Here is a 17,366-nt window from a genome sequence, read left to right on the forward strand (position 1 = left end):
TGCGGTTCCCAGGGGGGAGGAGAGGTGACCCGGGGCCAGCGGGGCGGCCCCACGCGGGATTTGATGCATCTCTTGCATTATCTGTCAGCAAACTGGCGTATGAACGTGGCTGCGCTGCGAGGCTGCCAGCCGGTACCGGGGAGGTCGCCAGCCGGTACCCGCACCCCCTCCCCGCTCCGGCTCTGCCTCTCGCCCCGCGGCATGGCGTCGGGACACATCACCTTCTCCCCGAGGCGGCCACGGAAGATCGAGACGCGCGCGAGTCGCGGGAAACCGATGCAGCCTCTGGGAGACAGGAGGTCCCACGCGACCGGTTCTCGCAAGTGGGCAGGGACCGAACCCGCCCCCCGCGCCGTCGGTGCGGGGCTCCGGGAGGACCGGGCAGCCCTTCAGCCCGGTCCCGCGGAGTGAAGCGGTTTCCGTGTCCGTGGGCAGCGCCGCCGCTGGGAGCTGCCCCGAGAGTGGGACGCGCAGCGTGGTGCTGAGCGGGCTCCTGCGGCGCCGTTCACGACGGACGAGACCAGACGAAACCTCTCGTGGATCTTCCCCTCCTGTCCCCACCTCGGTTTCCCCTCCGCTAAGGAGCTCGAAGCCGACCAGCAGCGGGCCTCGGCAGCCGCCGCGCTCACGCGTGGGAAACCCACGGCGGGAGTGGCCGCGGGGCTCCGGCCGCGCCTGCCCTCCGGTGAATGAGACCACAGCCGCGCCGGGCTGGGGCTGGGGCTACGGAGCCCTTCCCTTTGCCCCGGAAGCCGCCCGGGGGGCGCAGGGACCGGAGGGCACCGGCGTTGTTCCACCCCGAGGAGCGTTGTTTCCCGGGGATCCCGCCTGCCGCCGCGCCACCCGGGCGGGCAGGGACCTCCAACGGCGGACACGAGTGGGGCTTCGGGAGCGCCGACAACTGGACCCGCACGGCTCCACGCGGGACGCGGGGGTCTTGTGTCGGGTCTCCGTGGGCAGATCCCTCCTCCCGCCGCCCCCGGCCGAAGTGAAACCGCGCTCCCAGGAGGAGGCGGAAGATTCCCACTCCGCGGCTCCCGTGTACTCCCACACCACGCTTGAAACGCCGCGGCCACGGGAGCCGTCGCGACACGCGAGTTCTGCGTGGCGTGGCCGGGCCGGGGGGAAGCACAACCTCCGCCGTCTCCCGGCCGCCGGCGAGCTGCGTCCCGGGAAGTTTTTCGTTAATGTCGAATTAACCGTTGTTAATTAAAGCTGGTCGCGGGGTGACTCGTGAATTGGCGTGGACGCGGCTCACTGAACCCCGTTCCTGGGAAGGTGCTTTGTAGAAGACAGAGCCGGCGGCACCGGGCGCACGGCCCGGCGGGGCGCGCGAGGCTGTGGGTCGGAAGCTGATCGTGTCCCCCCGGCACGGCCGGTGCTGGCGCAGCGGCGCCCATTGCCGTGGCCGTGGGGCTTCCGCAGCCCCGAGCAAGTCGGTGTCTGCCCGGCACCTTGGCTGTCGGTGTCCTCGGTGCACGTTGGAACCGCGGATCCGAGGCCGTGCCGCCCGGTACCGACGCCACACGCGAGCCCTGAGGGACCGCGTAGCTCCCGGCTGTGCAGCTGCCTTTGCCCCGTCGCCTGCGCGGAGCTCCGGGGAGCCGCGGAGGAGCCCCGCGGCCACGCGTAGGGGCGCAGAGGGGAGAAGCTGAGGTTCCGTCTGCCTCCCACGAGGGCATCAGCGGAGAAATAGCTCCATCCTCCCGCCGGAACCCACGGGGAACCCGCGCGGCGCCGGAGCTGCGCCCCGGCTGAGGTGCAGGGGGGCAGGGAGAAGGCGGGATGCAAACGAGAACGGAGCGGGGAAAGCAGCGCGGAGCGACCGCCGCCGCGGGGGAACCGCCCGAAGCCCCCGCGCGTGGGTGAGCCGGGGCCGGGGCTGCGGCCACTCGTGGGGGTCTTGGCCCGGAAGGAGAAGTGGGACAGAGCTGCTCCAGCCGTGCGGGACGAGGCAGCGGCGGGCGGGACGGTACCCGGGCAGTTCCTACCGCTGCCGAAGGGTGTCCGGAGATCTCCGCGCCCGGAGCCGGCGGCACTGCGGGGCCCCTCCCGCACAACCAGGCCACCGGGAGCAGACGCTGAGCCGGGGCACGGGCAGCCTTCCACGCTCCCAGGGTCAACGGCAGGAGCTGCCTGGGCGCCCCACGGGCTCTCGGCCGGGTGGGGCCGCTCATCCCTGCGGCTCCCGTCACCCACACAAGCCCGGGGCCCGGTTCTGGGATCCCGGGACTCGGAGCCGACAAAGGGACAGCTCCAGACAGGCGAGAGCGTGTACTGCCGCGGCAAACCCCCGTTTCCGCCCATTTGACCCCAAACCATCCTCTCGGCTGCGGGGTCTACGCTCCTCCAGAGCACACTCGTGCGATGAACTCCTCGGGGCTCAGAGGGCTGCTGGGGAGCAGAGTGCCCGGCTCCCCCCTCGGTTCTCTCTGTGCGAAGGATACGGCGGCAGAGAGTTTTGCAACGAAACCGGAGAGCTGGAGCCCCTCGCGGGGTCGCGCGTGGCGGCGGCGGGGCGAGCGCGCGTGTCCGAGTGCGGCTGAGCCGGGAGAAGGGGGCGGCGAGGCGGACTTGGCTCCAACCCAACCGCCGGCACCGTCGATCCCCGCATCGCAGCGGGGCAGTTCCCCGCGACTCCCGTGTGCTTCAGAAGCTGCTCCGTCCCGCGGCCACCCGCGTCGAGGACGACAGGATCCACCACAGCTCCCAGCCCGACCCGGCCCGGTTCCCCGGGTGGCCGAGGACGCCGGTGTCCATCAGAGACCCCTTTATGCCACGGTCACGTCCCAGCGCGTCCCCATCTCCTGGGCGATCCGAGCGCGGCCCCCACTCTGGGACTGCGGAGGGGAGCGGGGGAAGAGCAAGTGGACCCCGGCAGAACCCCAAAGCTTGCCCGCCCTCGAAGCGACCCTCCGACCGGGCTGGCCCTGGGGTCCCGGGAGAGGCATCCTGCAGCCCGGGTACAGCCGCACAGGGCAGAGCACGCCCCGGAGCCACTTTCCACGCGGGCTCCCTGCTTGCGTGGATACTCCCCTGCACACTCGGGGAGGCCAGCCCCGGATTCCCGGTCAGCCCAGCCGCCCGGTTCGGCTGCGGGTTTCTCCCGGTTCGGTCCCGTGCCCGAGCCGTGTAGGAAAACTGTTCTCTCCCCCGGTAGCTGAAAGGAGCCGGGAGCAGCATCGGCACTTCACTGCCCCACGGACCGGTACCGGGCTGTGCCGACGGGGGGGCGAGGACCCGGGACCCCTTGGCACCGCCGGCACCACCGGCTCACGGTCCTGTCCGAGACTGGGGGCTCACCCCCGCCCCCGAGACGCTGCCTTTTCGTTTCCGAGCAGCTCGGGGACAACTGGGGAGACAGCGACCGGCTCCGACCTGCGGCACCGGTGCCCCACAGTGCCGCCGGGGTTGCTGCCGGGTAGCGCGGGGAGTATCCGGTCCGAGGAGGGGAGATTCGGGTGTGCCCATGCAGCGGCGACGCCGACGGTCCATAAGACCCCAGAAATTCCCGTGCGAGTAAGTTTTCGTGTCGAGATGTTAGACATCGAATTCATGACTGAGCAGGGCTTCCCCGGCGACTCCGGAGGCGACGTGGCGACGGGAGGCAGCGTGCCCCCCTGGACACTGCTCAGGTCCGGCCGACGTCTGGGAGGGCACCGGGTACGGTTGCTGCCCTTTCTCCGGGGACCGAAGGGGGCTGGCAGAGCCGCGGAGAGGTCTCGGCGTGGACGGACACGGAGGGAGCGAGAGGATCCCGGCTTCGGGAACTCTACCGAGCACCTGGGCAGAGGAACTTCTCTCCGGCCCTTCGATCGTTATTGCCCGGCTACGGAGGCTTTGGCCAGTCAGCGAAACGACCGCCCCGATGAGATGCACTTCAGCGCCCGTCCCGGTCGGGTCTCGCCGCCGCCCCGGGACCGAGCCGCACATCTTCCCCGGGGCGGTCGGTACTGAGGACCGTGGCGGCCAAGCCCCCCTGATGTTCCACGGCCCCGCCGGGAAGCGGCGGGCACAGCCCGGCCGCGTCCCGACGGTGCCGCACGGAAACTGCACTTTTCCCGGCGCGTCCCCGCCGGCCCGGTGAATTCCAGGTGCTTTCCATAGGTGGCACCGTCCTCCTGGAAATGGCGGCTGCGGCCTCAGCGCAACCGGCGGCGTTCCTGCCACCCCAGGGGGGCACTGCCGCCCCGGGCCGCCCCCTCCGCACCGCCGGTTCGGCGAGGCGGAGCGCCCGCAGGGGCCCCCGGGAGCTGTGCCGAGCCCCGGGGCAAAGCGAGGGGTTTTCTTCCCCTCTGCGTTCCCCACGGCGGAGAGAAGCCGCCGTTCTTTCCGGGAGCACAGACCCACGAACGCCGGGGTGTCTCCCGCATCGGCCTAGCTCGTGGGAGAGGCCCACGCGTGTCCTGCAGCCACCGGTTCTTGAGAGCGGCTTGCCCTGAGCCCCCGCCCCGGCGAGACTGAACGGCGGAATCCCCGCGCGGTTCCCCGCGGGGAGCGCCCACGGAGCGCCCCGACGGCAACGCGCCCGCTCTCCGTTCTCCAGGCGTGCCGCCACATACCCGGAGCCCCTCGCCACCCCCGGCGCGGCAGCTCCCCGGGTCGCCTCGGACCGCCTGGGCGGGGGAAGTGCCGCTCCCGGGGCAGCGGGCCGGGGGGCGTCGTTTATCGCCCGCTCCAGGCTCCGAGCGCTCCGCACAAAAGATCTTTTGTTCCCGGGGCTTCTGAATTTGCTCGTTATTTGTAGGAACATAAACACGAGATGTTTGCGGATGGGGAGAGGGAGGAACCGGCTCGAGTACGGCGTGGGGCGAGGAAACGGGAATGTTGCGGGGTATTCCTGCACCCCGTCTAGTCGGCGCGTCTCCGTGCCGCCGGCTGCTGATCGCGCAAGGACGGCAGAAGGACGGATCTGTCCCTGCAGCGGCCAAGGGAGTGTCACGCGTGGGCAGCGGCCACGCCAGGGCGGGACAGAACGCGGTGCGCGGCCCAGCGGCTCCGGTGGCCACGGCCCCGCCGCGGGGGGAACTGAGCTGGGATGTGACAAACGAGACGAAGTGCGAATGGAGCCGCCCGGGGCTGCCGCTACCCGCCGTCTTTCACCCAGTCCAGCTCTGTCCGGGCTCCGTCCCTGCCCGTCCCCGCCCGCTCCCACCGTCGTCGCCCGCTCGCGACTCCGCTTTTAACAAAAGCAATTAGAGGTGAAGCGGCGCTCATTTGCATTCCGCTTAATGACCGGCGGCGGCCTCCCCGGGGCGGGCGGGGTCCGGCGGCGGCGGCGGGCCCGGGCCCGGTGGGGCGGGGGGCGCGGCCCGGCCCCGCCCTCGCCGAGACCCCGCCCACCGGCCCCGCCCACCGGCCCAAGGTAGGCGCTGTATTTAGGTTCATGCCCTTATATGGTGATGCGCGCGGCGCCCCGCGGACGGCGCGCACCATATAAGGAAGCGGAGCCGGGGCCCGGGTGAGCTGGTGAGCGCTGATTGGCCCGCCCGTATCGCAGCAACGGCTCCGGCGGGGGGGGGGGAGCGGCCCCGCGCCCCCCCCCCCCCCCCCGCCCCCGGCCGGGACCCCCGCGGGCACCGAGCGGGGACGCCCCGCTCCCACGGCACGCTCCCGACGGGACCCCGCCTACCGTGCGCCCCCCCCACCCCGCCCGGGTGCCGCTGCGCCTTCCCGACCCGGGGCTCCATCTCGCCACGGGTCTTCCGTGGGCACCGACGGCGCTTGGGAGCCCACGGCGCTCCCGAAGTGCGGCGGGACCACCAGTCCTCTGTCTCCGCAACGCGGGGCACGGAGGAAGACGACCGTGCCTGCCCCACTTGCGGCAGAGCACCCGGAGGGACCGCGGGCTAAGACAGCCGGCGGGACGGGGCGGCCCCGGTGCTCCGCGTGGGCAAAGGGGGAACGGGCCCCGGCGCTGCACGGAGCGGGGCGACCCCGGTCTGAGGCACAAAGATCGGGGGACTTTGCGGAGGAGGGCGGCCGTGGGGGCAACGCTGGGCGAGGTGTTCTCTGAAGGCAGCGGCGCCCTTTGCACCGTGCGCGGCGCGGACGGCGGCTTCCGCGCACGCGGGCGCCACCCGTGATGCGCGCACCCACGGCGCGGCAAAGCGCCTTCAGTGTCCAGCCGCCACGGTGCGGACCGGCCGCGGGGGAAGGTCCTCCCGCTCTCCGGTGGGGAAAGGACTCCCCCATCTCGGCTCCCCCAGTCCCGTTTTCGGGACATCCCCTCGCCCCACTGACACCCGTGAAAACCACCGGCGGGGAGGGAACCTCCGGCAGCGCAGGCGGCAGCCGCGCACCCACGCGTGTCCGCTCTTGCCCTGCGGGCAGGCTCCGGGGGGACGCCGCCGTGACAGGCGGGGGGCGGCGACACGGTGCGGCGACACCGGGTCGAGTTTTCGTTGCGGCTTCGCCGCGGAGCCGATGCGTGGCCGAGTCGTGGCCGCACGGTACCGCGTGCCCGCGGCCCGATTATTTTTCTGTATTTTATTTTAATTTTATTTAAAACCGAAAGCAAAACCGGGCGCTGCGAGAGCGGCTTCGGGGCTGATGCTCCTCCGGCGTGTCGGGCTGCGGGGGATGACCGGCCGCCCCTCCGCCGCGCCCCCCGGGGCTCGGAGTCGCCGCTGCTTCGGCGGGCACCGGGCGGGGGCTGCGGGCACGTGCACGGCGGTGCGGGCCGGGCGCGCTCGGGGCACGCTGCCCCCGCGCCCCCAGCGCGCCGCAGGTGAGGCCACACACCGGGCACCGCGGGCTCTGCTCCGGTGCCGCCGCCCTGCGGAACCTCCGACCGTGCCCCGCGCCGCCTGCCCCGGGGCTCCCCTGGAGGCGGGGGCGACGGGGAGGGCTGCGCCGCTTCCTCGCCGTCCCCCCCACCACGGCAGGATTCAGCGGGCTCCGCCGAGCAGCCATTTTCTGCAGCTGCTTCTCCACCAGAGCTCAGCCGAGCGGCGGGACCGGGCGGCGGCACAGCCCAGGGGACCCCCGCCCCGCTGCCCTCCGCCGGGACGGGCGCCCCGAGCCCGGGCGGGCGGGGCCGGGGGTGGCCGGGCTACGCCGCAGGGCTCGCCGTGACAATCCCACCCTTTCCCCGCCATTTTGTTACCGTGCTGGCGTTTTCCCAAAGCAGAGACTGAGCGGGAGCCTTGGGAACGGGCCCCCGTTGTGCCGGGGCGGACGCCCCCCGCGACCCGTGTCCCCGTTCCCTCCCACCCCCGCCGCGCCGCACCTGGCAGCGGGGCTGGTCCCGGGACGCGCGGCCAACGCCGGCACCTTCCCACCGGGATCGCCTCGCGCCCCTCGCCCACAGCACCCGAGGGTCGTGACTGCCCGGATCCGTGCAGGACCCTGTCACGCGGGGCTGGCACCGAGTCCCGGGCCGCTGGCCCCAAGAGGAGGATGCCGGTGCGCGGTCCCCGGCTTCCCTTCCCGATGGACCGGGGACGGTGGGGGCTGGTCACCGCCTTCCGCCCTCCCCGTGGGCAGCGCAAGTGCCCTGACGGCCGAGGGGACAGTCCCATCGGCGAGGGTCCGTCGCGGGGCCGTGCCGCCCGGCACAGCACCCTTCCGCCTTGCCCGGTCTCGGTGGCGGTCCCGGCTCTCCGCGGGACCGACCCAGGCTCCCTCGCGGGAAACCCGTGGGGACAGTGGTTGGCCCACGCGAGGCCGGGCACCCCGTCGGGGCTTACGGCATGGCCAGACCGCCGAGGAGGGTGGCAGGGGAACCGGAGGGAGGTGGCCGGGACGATCCGCGGGACAGCACTGGCGGCGCGGGGACGGGCGGGCAGGACAGCGAATGCCCCGACGGGGGCGGCCGGTCCCTCCACCCGCCGGGTTGACACCAGCCACAGAACCCCGCCGGGGGGTGCACGCCCCTCTCCCACGGCTGCATTCCCGGCTCGGGGGAGGCGGTCGGATGTGACAATACGCGGAGGACCCCGGTGCGGCGGCGACGGATGCTCCGCGCGAGTGGGAGCGGAGCGCGGCGGGGCCGGTGCGTGCCCCGGGCTGGGCCTCCGGAGCCGAGCGGCGGCGGAGGGCGGAGAACGAGCGGGGAAGGAGGGGGCTCCTGCAGTGCTGCAATGCAGCGCCGCGCCGAGCCCGCCGGCCCGGCCGCGCTCCGCCGCCCGTCACTGCGGCAATGCGGATGGAAGCCCCGCCCGGGCTGGGCCGAACCGGTCCGGGCATCCCCTGCCTGGTCGGGCCGCACCCTGCCCCACACGCGCCGGGCTGCCGCTCTCCCCCGCTTCCTCGGCCCCGTTTCGTTTTCCTCCTGCCCCTGCCGGGACCGCGGGACGTTTCCTCCCGCGGCGGGACGCAGCCGGCTTGTGTCCCCAGGACGGCCCGCTCGCCCTCTGTTTGGGGGCTCGGAGGGACCCTCATCCTGCCTCCGGCGCCGAACGCCGGCGGACGCAGCCAGCAGCCACCCTGGGGGCCCCCTCCAGCACCCCGGCTTCACTCTGCGTCTCCCCTCGACGCCGGGACTTGCGAAGCCCCCGGTGCTTCACCCACTCGGGGCGGATCCCTGGTCTCTGCCCTGCTCCGTTCCAGTTTCTCCCGGGAGAATCTCCCTCCTCCCTACCTATCCTCCCCCACGGTCTCTGTGTCCCCATCTCCTTCTCATTGTCCCCGCTGACCCCGCTGCTCAGTCCAGCAGCAATCAGCGCTGCGGGGCCCCACGCGGGGTGGGGGTCCCACCTCGGCTTCGCTTCCCCGCGGCTGCCATCAGACACTCGGAATCGCAGCACCGCGGCCGCTCGTGGGAGCACCCGGTGAGCGGGAGCCCTGCGCCGCAGCCGCCTCTCCCCCCCTTTCCCGAGGTGCCCGTGTGTGGTGATGTGCGGGCAGAGCCCTGGTGAGAAGGGATTATTCAGCTTGTAAAAGCCACTGATAAAGGCACAAACCCGGCAGGGCACGGCGGACCATGAGGTGCATAAAATATCGGGGCTTAAGACTGGGGGGCCACTACAGCCCCCCACTGCCCGCCCCTGTCCCACAGGCTCTGGATCACCCCCCTCTCTGTTCGACTTTTGCCGCAGCAACCTGAGGCTGGATCCAGGAATTCTCTCCCAGCCATGCCAGGCAAACAGGGTTCTGCCCTCCCACCTGGATGTTTTTTTTTCTGACGCGGTGAAAATGGCACCGCATTCCAGCTCCAGCTCCTGCTGGTGCGGACTCAGCCGCTGGATCCTGCCATGTCTGCATTTACTGGATGAAAGCTCAGCCGAGCCCCTGAATTTCTTCCCTGGGAGAACTTCACGGGCTGATCAAGATGTCCTTAACCTTCCTTTCGGGAGGCCGGGCACCCCCGCGGCTCACTCTGGGGCTCCCCGCGCCCCTCGCCATCCCTCCGTCTCTCCCCGACTCCTCTCCAATATTTCAATGTCTCTTCTCAGCTACCGGAGGCTGTTCCACGCGAAAGCGGGCTCACCAGTGCCACACACCGAGCAGTACCGCCGCCCCGCTCTGCCTTCGGTCCCCTGCACACGCGGGGAGCCCTCACCGGCGGCGGTGCCGCCCCTGTCCCTGTGCCTGTCCCTCTCCCAGTGCCACAGCTCCCGCTGGCACCGAGAGAGCGGCGGTGCCCGCCGCGGAGCTTTGCCGGGAACTCCTCGGCCAGTGCTGAATGCGTCCGGGGGCAGAGCGACCCCTGACCGCAAACCGGGTGCTGGCTGGGGGCCCCCGTCCCCCGGGCAGCTTCAGCCCTGGCTCCTGGGCTGCTCCTGCCATGGCTCCTCTCCGGGAGCAGGGAAACGGGGACGCTTCGGGAGCCCTTTGAGAGCTCGCCCTGCCCCGGCGGGGGAGGGTCCCGGGACCCCCCAGAGGCGGCTGAGCCCCTCAGCCCCGCACCAAGCGGCTGCCGGGCTGGTTCTCTGCAACAGCCCCCCCGCTCATCGCAGCCCCTTCTGTGACCGAGCCCCTCGCAGGACGCGGTCCCAGGCACCCCCACGCAGGTTCCCCGCGCCGTGGAAGTCCAGCTCTCAGCGGGCTGTGCTGAGCCCCCGGCCGGCCGCTCGTAGCCCACGGCCACGGGGGTGCTGCTGGTCGCGGCCCCTGTGCCGGCCCCCGGCTCTGCGTCCTCATCTCCCAGCACTTGGGACGTGGCACCAGCGGCCATTCTCAGTCACGGGGACCGTGGGCGGCGAGGGGGGGAGGCACGGGGCAAGGGCAGGAGGAAAGAAAGCAAAGTTAAATTTGACAGCTCGAGAACAGAGAGACAATGCCACGACCGAGACTTATTTGTCACATACTCAGGCATGAGATGGAAGGAATTCATTCCTGTGATAATGCCCGTCCCTGCTCAGCCGCTGCTGCTGAACCACAAATTGCTGCTTGCAGCACAAAATATGGAAATGGAATAGATCAGATTAGACGCCTTCTTGTTGGGGCTCTGCTCTAGGAGTTATTTCTAAGTCCGGAGAGTTAAAGCATCTTCAAGCAGCAGAGCATCAAACCCTGAGAAAGTGGGTCTGCTTCAGGTGGCGGAGCTACAAAAGGAAAACCATCAGGAAATCGGCTACCGTGGAGCCAGTGAAAGATTTTTCAAAGCAGAGAGAGAGACACCCAGGGAGGGCTCTTCCCACCTCGGGTTAAAAATGGCTCAGGGTCAGGTTGAGCCCTTAAACTCGAGATAAGGCATCGTTCCACCAGCCGCCGGGGAGAGGGGTGGCACCGCTGATGTCCGACCACCGCAGCCTCTTCTCTGCACAACCCACCGTGAATCCCCTGGTTTGTCTGTAGCTGGTGACTTCATGTGCCAAAAGAACACAGGCGGAAGGAGGACAGTGTCACGGCTGGATCCAGTGCACATTCCTGATGCTAAAATGACAGCCTGGCTTGCACCGCACGGCGAATGGGTGGGTGCAACGGGGACAACGCTTCAGCCTTCATTTTTCAGCCGTGTGGAAATACTAACGTGTGGAAATTAACGTTTCCAAGCATATGTGAATATTGCCATTTATTTTGTGTTTTGAGATGCTTCGGTGGCTCCTTGATACCGAGCAAACTTCCCCTCCCCTAACCTTATATTTGGTATTAATAAGAATGTGACGCTCCATTGTTTTTTAATTTCAGACAAAATATAAAGTATTTCTTCCCAAGCAGCTCCCCGAACTTGAGGAGCCCGTTCCCCTCAGAGGCACCGGCAGTGGGAAGGGGCATCCACCTCCGGGGTGCAGGAGATGGGGTGGCACCAGGTCAGGGACCCAGAAATTCAGAGGGGGAACCCTCCTAACCCTCATCTTCTGAAACACCATGCCCAGTCTATCACAAAGGGCATTTCCAGGGGGTCGGGACCGCTCTCCCCAACGCCGGGGCCGAGGGCTGTGTGCCCTTCTGCCGCTCCCCGCGTTCCCCGGTGCGGTTTGCCGCCCCTTTCCCGGCGTGCCGCCCGGGGACGAGCCCTTTCCGCATGGCACAGCCCACGCCCGGCGTGGCCATTTTAGCCCGCACTCGCCCTCGCCGCTGCCGCAGCCCCGCTCGCCGCCTCCCGCCGCTGCCGCAGCCCCGCTCGCCGCCCCCCGCCGCTTCCTCGCTCTCTCCAGCGGCTGCGGACAGGTCCCGCCCCGGGGCTGGCGTGACACGGTTCCGCAGAACATCCCCCGGAGCAGCCCGGTCCCACCGCCTGCCTCCGAGCTGAGCGCTCTCCCCCCGCCAGCGGCGGCACCGGGGCACCAGGGAAACACTGAGCCCTAAATTGCTGTTCGCAGCTCTGGGAGCTGCCCCGGGGCTGCTGGAGCCAAGGGACAGCGTGTGACATTTGAGTCATCCTGATTTTCCTATTCTTGTGTTTCATAAACGAAGTGACACCTTCCCCTGCTGGGCATCAGGGAAGGGGGCAAACCCGGAATCCCTGAGCCCTTTCCTGGGGCAGGTTGTTCCCTCTGTGGCTCATTTCACAGCCATTACCAAGCACCACCGTCCCTCGTCCTGGACATCCCAGACTCACCACTGCTGAAGACAATGACAAAGCACCCAGGGGCTTCCCAATTCTCAAACACGAAAAATTCCCGACCAGAATTCCTTGCTCAGCATGGTCTTCATATCAAGATTAAATACATGTTTGTTAAAGCTTCCATCAGCTCAGACCCTCCATCCAGGCTTCTGTTAATGCGTTTTCTAATAATATCCAAGTCCTCTCCCTGGCTGCTACAGCACAGCAGCAACACCTCTGAAAGGTTTAGGTTATCCCCCTTGCCACCTCCAACTAAGACCTTCTGAGTGAAGCAGCTATTCCTTCTACACTGTGGAAGCTGTGTCCACATTCAGGCCACGGCAATGCATGAACTCCCTGGAAAACGGGAATGTGGCCGTGCCCCACTGCTCAGGAGCTTCCTGGGACAGAGCCCGCAGCACCGGCTGGGTCAGCCTCGCTGACTCGGCTGGGTCAGTTCCTGTCCCCTCACCTGGTGCCAGCGCCGTTGGGTGCTGCTGTTTGGCACGGCTCTTGGAGGGTTTGGGGACCCCGGAGGGTTTGGAAATCCTGGAGGGTTTGGCAGTCGGCGATCAAATTTCCCCTCTCCCCACCCTGGAAGCGCAGGGCCTGCTGCCAGCAGGGCGGCCCAGGCACAGCCCGGCGTGCCCCAGCCCCGGCTCCCGGGACCCAGGGTGCTTCCTGCTGTGTCACACGGCATGTTTTATATGCCTGCTCCTTGGATAAAAATAAATCTTCGTGTTTGCAGTTTGCTTTAAACTACATCAAGGTGTCAGCTGAACTGACGGCTCCTCTGAGAAACGACCTCAGGAGGTGCCGGCAAATGGCTCTGGGGTGAGCCCGGGATCTCGCCCTGACACGGGAGGCACCAGCGGCTCCCAGCCCGCGGGGAGGAGACCCCGGCCACCCTCAGCCCTGCCAGGGCCTGGCCCAAACTTCCATCATTGCAGAGACCCTCATTTCTCTCCCGTTTGCACCCAAAGGTCTGGCCTGCAGTGACACCCCTTCGGTCTCCTCCAGTCTCCACACTCTGGCACAGATCCAGGGATGGCTCCCATGAGCAGCTGCACCTCCTGTCCCTCCTCCCTTCCCGATCCCTCTTCCAACCCACCACCAACCTCTCCCCCTTCCCTGGCAGGCTGCACACACCTGACCACAGCCACCTCTGCCCCTCTCTCAAGTCCCCCATCTTGTCCCCCTCTGCTGTCACTCCCTGCAGCAACCAAGGGGGTCCCTGCTGGGGAGTGCAGTGAGGGGGCCCCGGGAGCTCAGCCCCCGTCTCCATCCAACCTCCTGCTCACAGAACAGCTCTCCCTTGCTGCTGCCTGAGGCTGGGCCATGCCACAGACCTTGGCTGGGTCAGACAGTGCTGCCCCAGCCACATCCTGAGTGTGCGAGATGCTTCAATTTGCCTGCAATGGGATCCTCCCCAGCTCAGGGTGCAGCAGGAGCTTTCCCAGGCACAGGGGATCATCAAGAGCCACCCCACAAGGCTCTGGAAGCACCTGGAGATGGTCTGGGCTGTGCTGCCTCTGTGCAGCTGCCTTCCTCTTCTGGTGCAAAGGTAAACAGAGCTGTGTCCTTGTGGCCGTCTCTGACAGATCTCACATGAATCTGGACTGAGTCCAAATGATCTTATCTGTGGAGACACTGAGAATTTCCCACTACCAGGCTTTTTTGACTGCTCAAACCAGAGGCAGCTCTGTGGGATAGGGGAGATGATGGAGTTTAGGGCTGGGCTGAAGTGGGGGAGCCTCCTCTCCATCCCCTTGCCAGTTGTCCCAGTTTGGTGAGAGGGCTGCACCTCCCACAGCCGCTCTCCCACACACAGGGGCACCAACCCCAGCAAAACCCAGTAAACCCCCTCAGGGGCTGCTGGATCAGCCCCACAGATCCAGTTTTAGGTAAAATAGTTTCTAGCAGCTGTGTATGGCTGTGCTCAAAGGGACAGTCAGAGAAAGACACAACCCAAGCAGTGGCCTTCCCTCCCAAAATGTGGCCATGAATGTTTTACCTTGTGGCTGACTTCTCCAACAGGGGATGGCTGCTGAGATCACCACATTCAGCAAAGTCACACCCACACCTCCTGACACTGCACAGCAAAACCAGAGAAGAATGGGAAAATAAAGGAAAAATCCCACAAAATGCACGCAATGGATGCGTGGAGGAGCTGCCCCTACTCCATATATGAGCAAAGGCACTGAGTGCCCCACCTGCCAGGGAAATCTTCCACTTCCCACTGTATACACCCACCCCCACCTTCTGCCCTTCTTGAGGAGAAGCTCCTCTCCCATTCCCAGTCTGGACCTGAAGTCTGGATCCATTCTCAGACTGGACCTCCCAGTTCCCACAGACTGATTCTCACTCTGATTGAAACACATCAGCTCTGTTTTGTGTTTAGTGAACGTCCTTCTTCATTACAGCATCCTCACGCCACGCCACGGAGCGAGCCCTTCCACCCAGCCTCGGGGCCCACATTGCCACTGTGCCAGGTCATTGCCAGGGGATGTTGTTTCCATCACTTTCCATGGAGCAGGGATCCCACCGACACCTCCTGAAACCACAGAGGGCCACGGCAGCTGCTGGAGGTGGAGCTGGATCCCAGCCTGGTGCTGCTGCTGACGCTGGTACCACCATGGGGAGGGGAGAACCTGAAAGGATCAGCACAGAGCTGCAGCCCCTCCCTGTGCACGGCCGTGGACCATCAGGCCCTTTCAGAAGGGCTCAAAGATGAACACAAATTCTCCTTTTACATCAGCAAATGTTTGTCTGGAATGAATCCAAACCAAGCAGAGGTTAACACATTCCTGGGAAATACATTAAATGTAGCGCGCACCAGTCTCCCTAATGGAGCGTGGTGACGCTGCATCTCGCCCTGGATCACTCTGATAACCATTGGAAGTCACCGTGGACTCCACATTCATTTGCTCAGTAACAGGCATTTAGGTTTGATGCATTTACTGGGGAAAGAGAGTGGCAGGAATAAGTAATTCATATCCAAACGTTTCGTCTCTCCCAGCCAACCGGCCCAGCGAGGGAAGGGCGCAGCTTTTAAACCAGTAGCTACTTATCACACCTTTCACAGCACAGGAAGCTGCTGGAGTCGTGATAAACATGATCAAACTATTAAAGTAAGAAATATCTGGCCGTGTGGTTTCCGGGAAATGGTGCCTCAAACCAACCACGGCTGCTGCCGGCACAGACGGTGCTTCAGGGGCTTCTGCAGCCCTGGGGGTGCTGGGTGCAGGGAGGCAGCTCAGAAACACGCGCTCAGAGGGACAGTGTTCCCTTAAAAACTGGCAACACAACACCCTCCATTTGCAGACATGCTAATGAGCTGAGCGAACTGCAAACCTGCAGCAGTTATTAATTGCCCAGAGCCTCGCACACCTACAGCCCAGGGAAGGGAGCTGCCGAGCCAGCTCGCCGTGGCAGCAATGCCCAGGCTCTGGCCCGGAGCCTGCAAAGCCCACGTTCAAAGACACAACCTGCTGTTTGTGAGAAACCCCGCTGCTTTCATCCACCTTTGTCTGGCTAAAGAGCAAGTTGTGCCCTGGCAGCCGCCCTGCCCCGGAGCCGTGGCCCGGCCCCGCTCCTGCACTGGTTCCCGTGGCTGTCTGTTGAGCCGCACTTCCCCTTTCATAAATCACATTTTGCATTCTGAGCATGCGTCTCCTCTTCCATGCCATTTTTGTTTTCAGATAACCATTAGCTTAATTAATCAAGGGAAAAGCATCATTTCTGATTGTACGTTCTGATCCTGAAGCCTGGGATGGCAGGGAAACCCTCCCCACCAACCCATCCCTGGGCACCCCCCGGTGCAGAATGGGGTTCACCAGCACCTGCCCCGACACCACTTCTCCAGCACCCTCAGCACGTCACCCACAGAGCTCTGGTGACACGCAGCGTTGATTAAAACCTCTTAACATTCAGCACAGCTATCAGGCAAATGTTGATTTCAATCAGAGTTCACCATTTCCACCTGCCCTGGGTGCACAAATCACCAGCTTTGGGGCCTCTGTGCAGGCAGGTGAACATCACCCAAGGGTCCTTTGGCTTTGGATCACCAACCAAAACCGGGGCAGAACCCAGCTGTCAGCACTGACCCTGCCCATGGAGCCACCTCCCCAGTGCCATTCCCACCTCAAGCCGAGCTACCCCGGAGCAAAGCCTGCATCTGCAGCAACGTGTCCACCGGCGATTGTCCCACTTGGGTACAAGCCTCGTCGGCTGCTCCAGCTGGGAAAATGGCATCCACACACCCCATGGTTACTTTTCCACCAATTCAACTCAAACTGCATTGGAAAAGCGCTCCAGCTCTGGCATAACTGCTGTAGGCAAGGCCTGGGTTGAATGGCACACGCAGGGGTTCCCACTGTGACCCACACCTGGCTGGATGCTGTCCCACCTCCCCACAGACACCACACCACCCTCAGATTTACAAGGGAACAATTACCAGCATGAGTTTGGAATTTGTGTAAATGAAATGGCACCTGTGAAGCCCGGGTGGCCCAGAAGTGGGCAACACAAGATGGGGGGTTGATTTGTGCTGTGGGAAGAGCACTGCCCCATGCCTGGACAGAGAGGCACTGTGACAGCAGGACACAGGGCTGTCCCTCACGCCACGGCTCAGGTATCACTGCAGGCTCCACCTTACCCCAACCAATTCAATTTGCTTCTCACGAGTTCATGGCTCTGGTCCACACACATCAACAATATTTCAACCAAGACCTTTGCTGGAGGAGACCTCGACTTTGACCAAAAGCCCAAGAGGAGACAGGCTGGCAGCAGAGCCAGTTTTGCCAGCACCAGGTTTGGGGAGGGTGGCACTGCCCAGGCACTCAACTCTGTTTGGGGAGGTGACACGGGGTCGCTGAGCGCTGTATCTCGGCCACCACACTGTAAGCCCTCTCACAAAGAATTAGCCCTGCACTGTATTTCCAGTAGACTCCAGCAATTATTAATCTTGTTCAGAGACAGCTGCAGCTTTCTTGGTGGAATTTGGACCATCTTCCTTTCTGGAGACATTCAGCTTCTTATCTAACCGTGACCCACCCCAACACTGCTGGGATGGCAACCATCACCCACCACTCTGCCACCTTCCCAGCCTGCGCTTCCACAGCTTTCTCAGGTTCCCATCACAGCCCCCCCCAGCCCGCTGGAGGAGGCCAGCCCTGCCCTGGCCCTGCTGGAGGGAAGCACCACACACACCTCGGGCTCCTGCGGCCTCGCTGCCCACCCACGACACAGGGTGCCCTCAGCACTGTGGGCACAACACTCTGGGGGTGAAAACTGAATTATATTCAAAACGCTGCACCTCAGAGCAAGTTTTTTAACCTGCAGGCACCGGCTCTGGGGCAGCCCGGCTGCAGCCGGCCCACACAGGGACCTGCCATCCGTAATGCTGTAACAAATGCACTCCAAATCCCGG

Source organism: Vidua chalybeata, chromosome 19 (genome assembly GCF_026979565.1).
Source record: "Vidua chalybeata isolate OUT-0048 chromosome 19, bVidCha1 merged haplotype, whole genome shotgun sequence".
Lineage (NCBI taxonomy): Eukaryota > Metazoa > Chordata > Aves > Passeriformes > Viduidae > Vidua > Vidua chalybeata.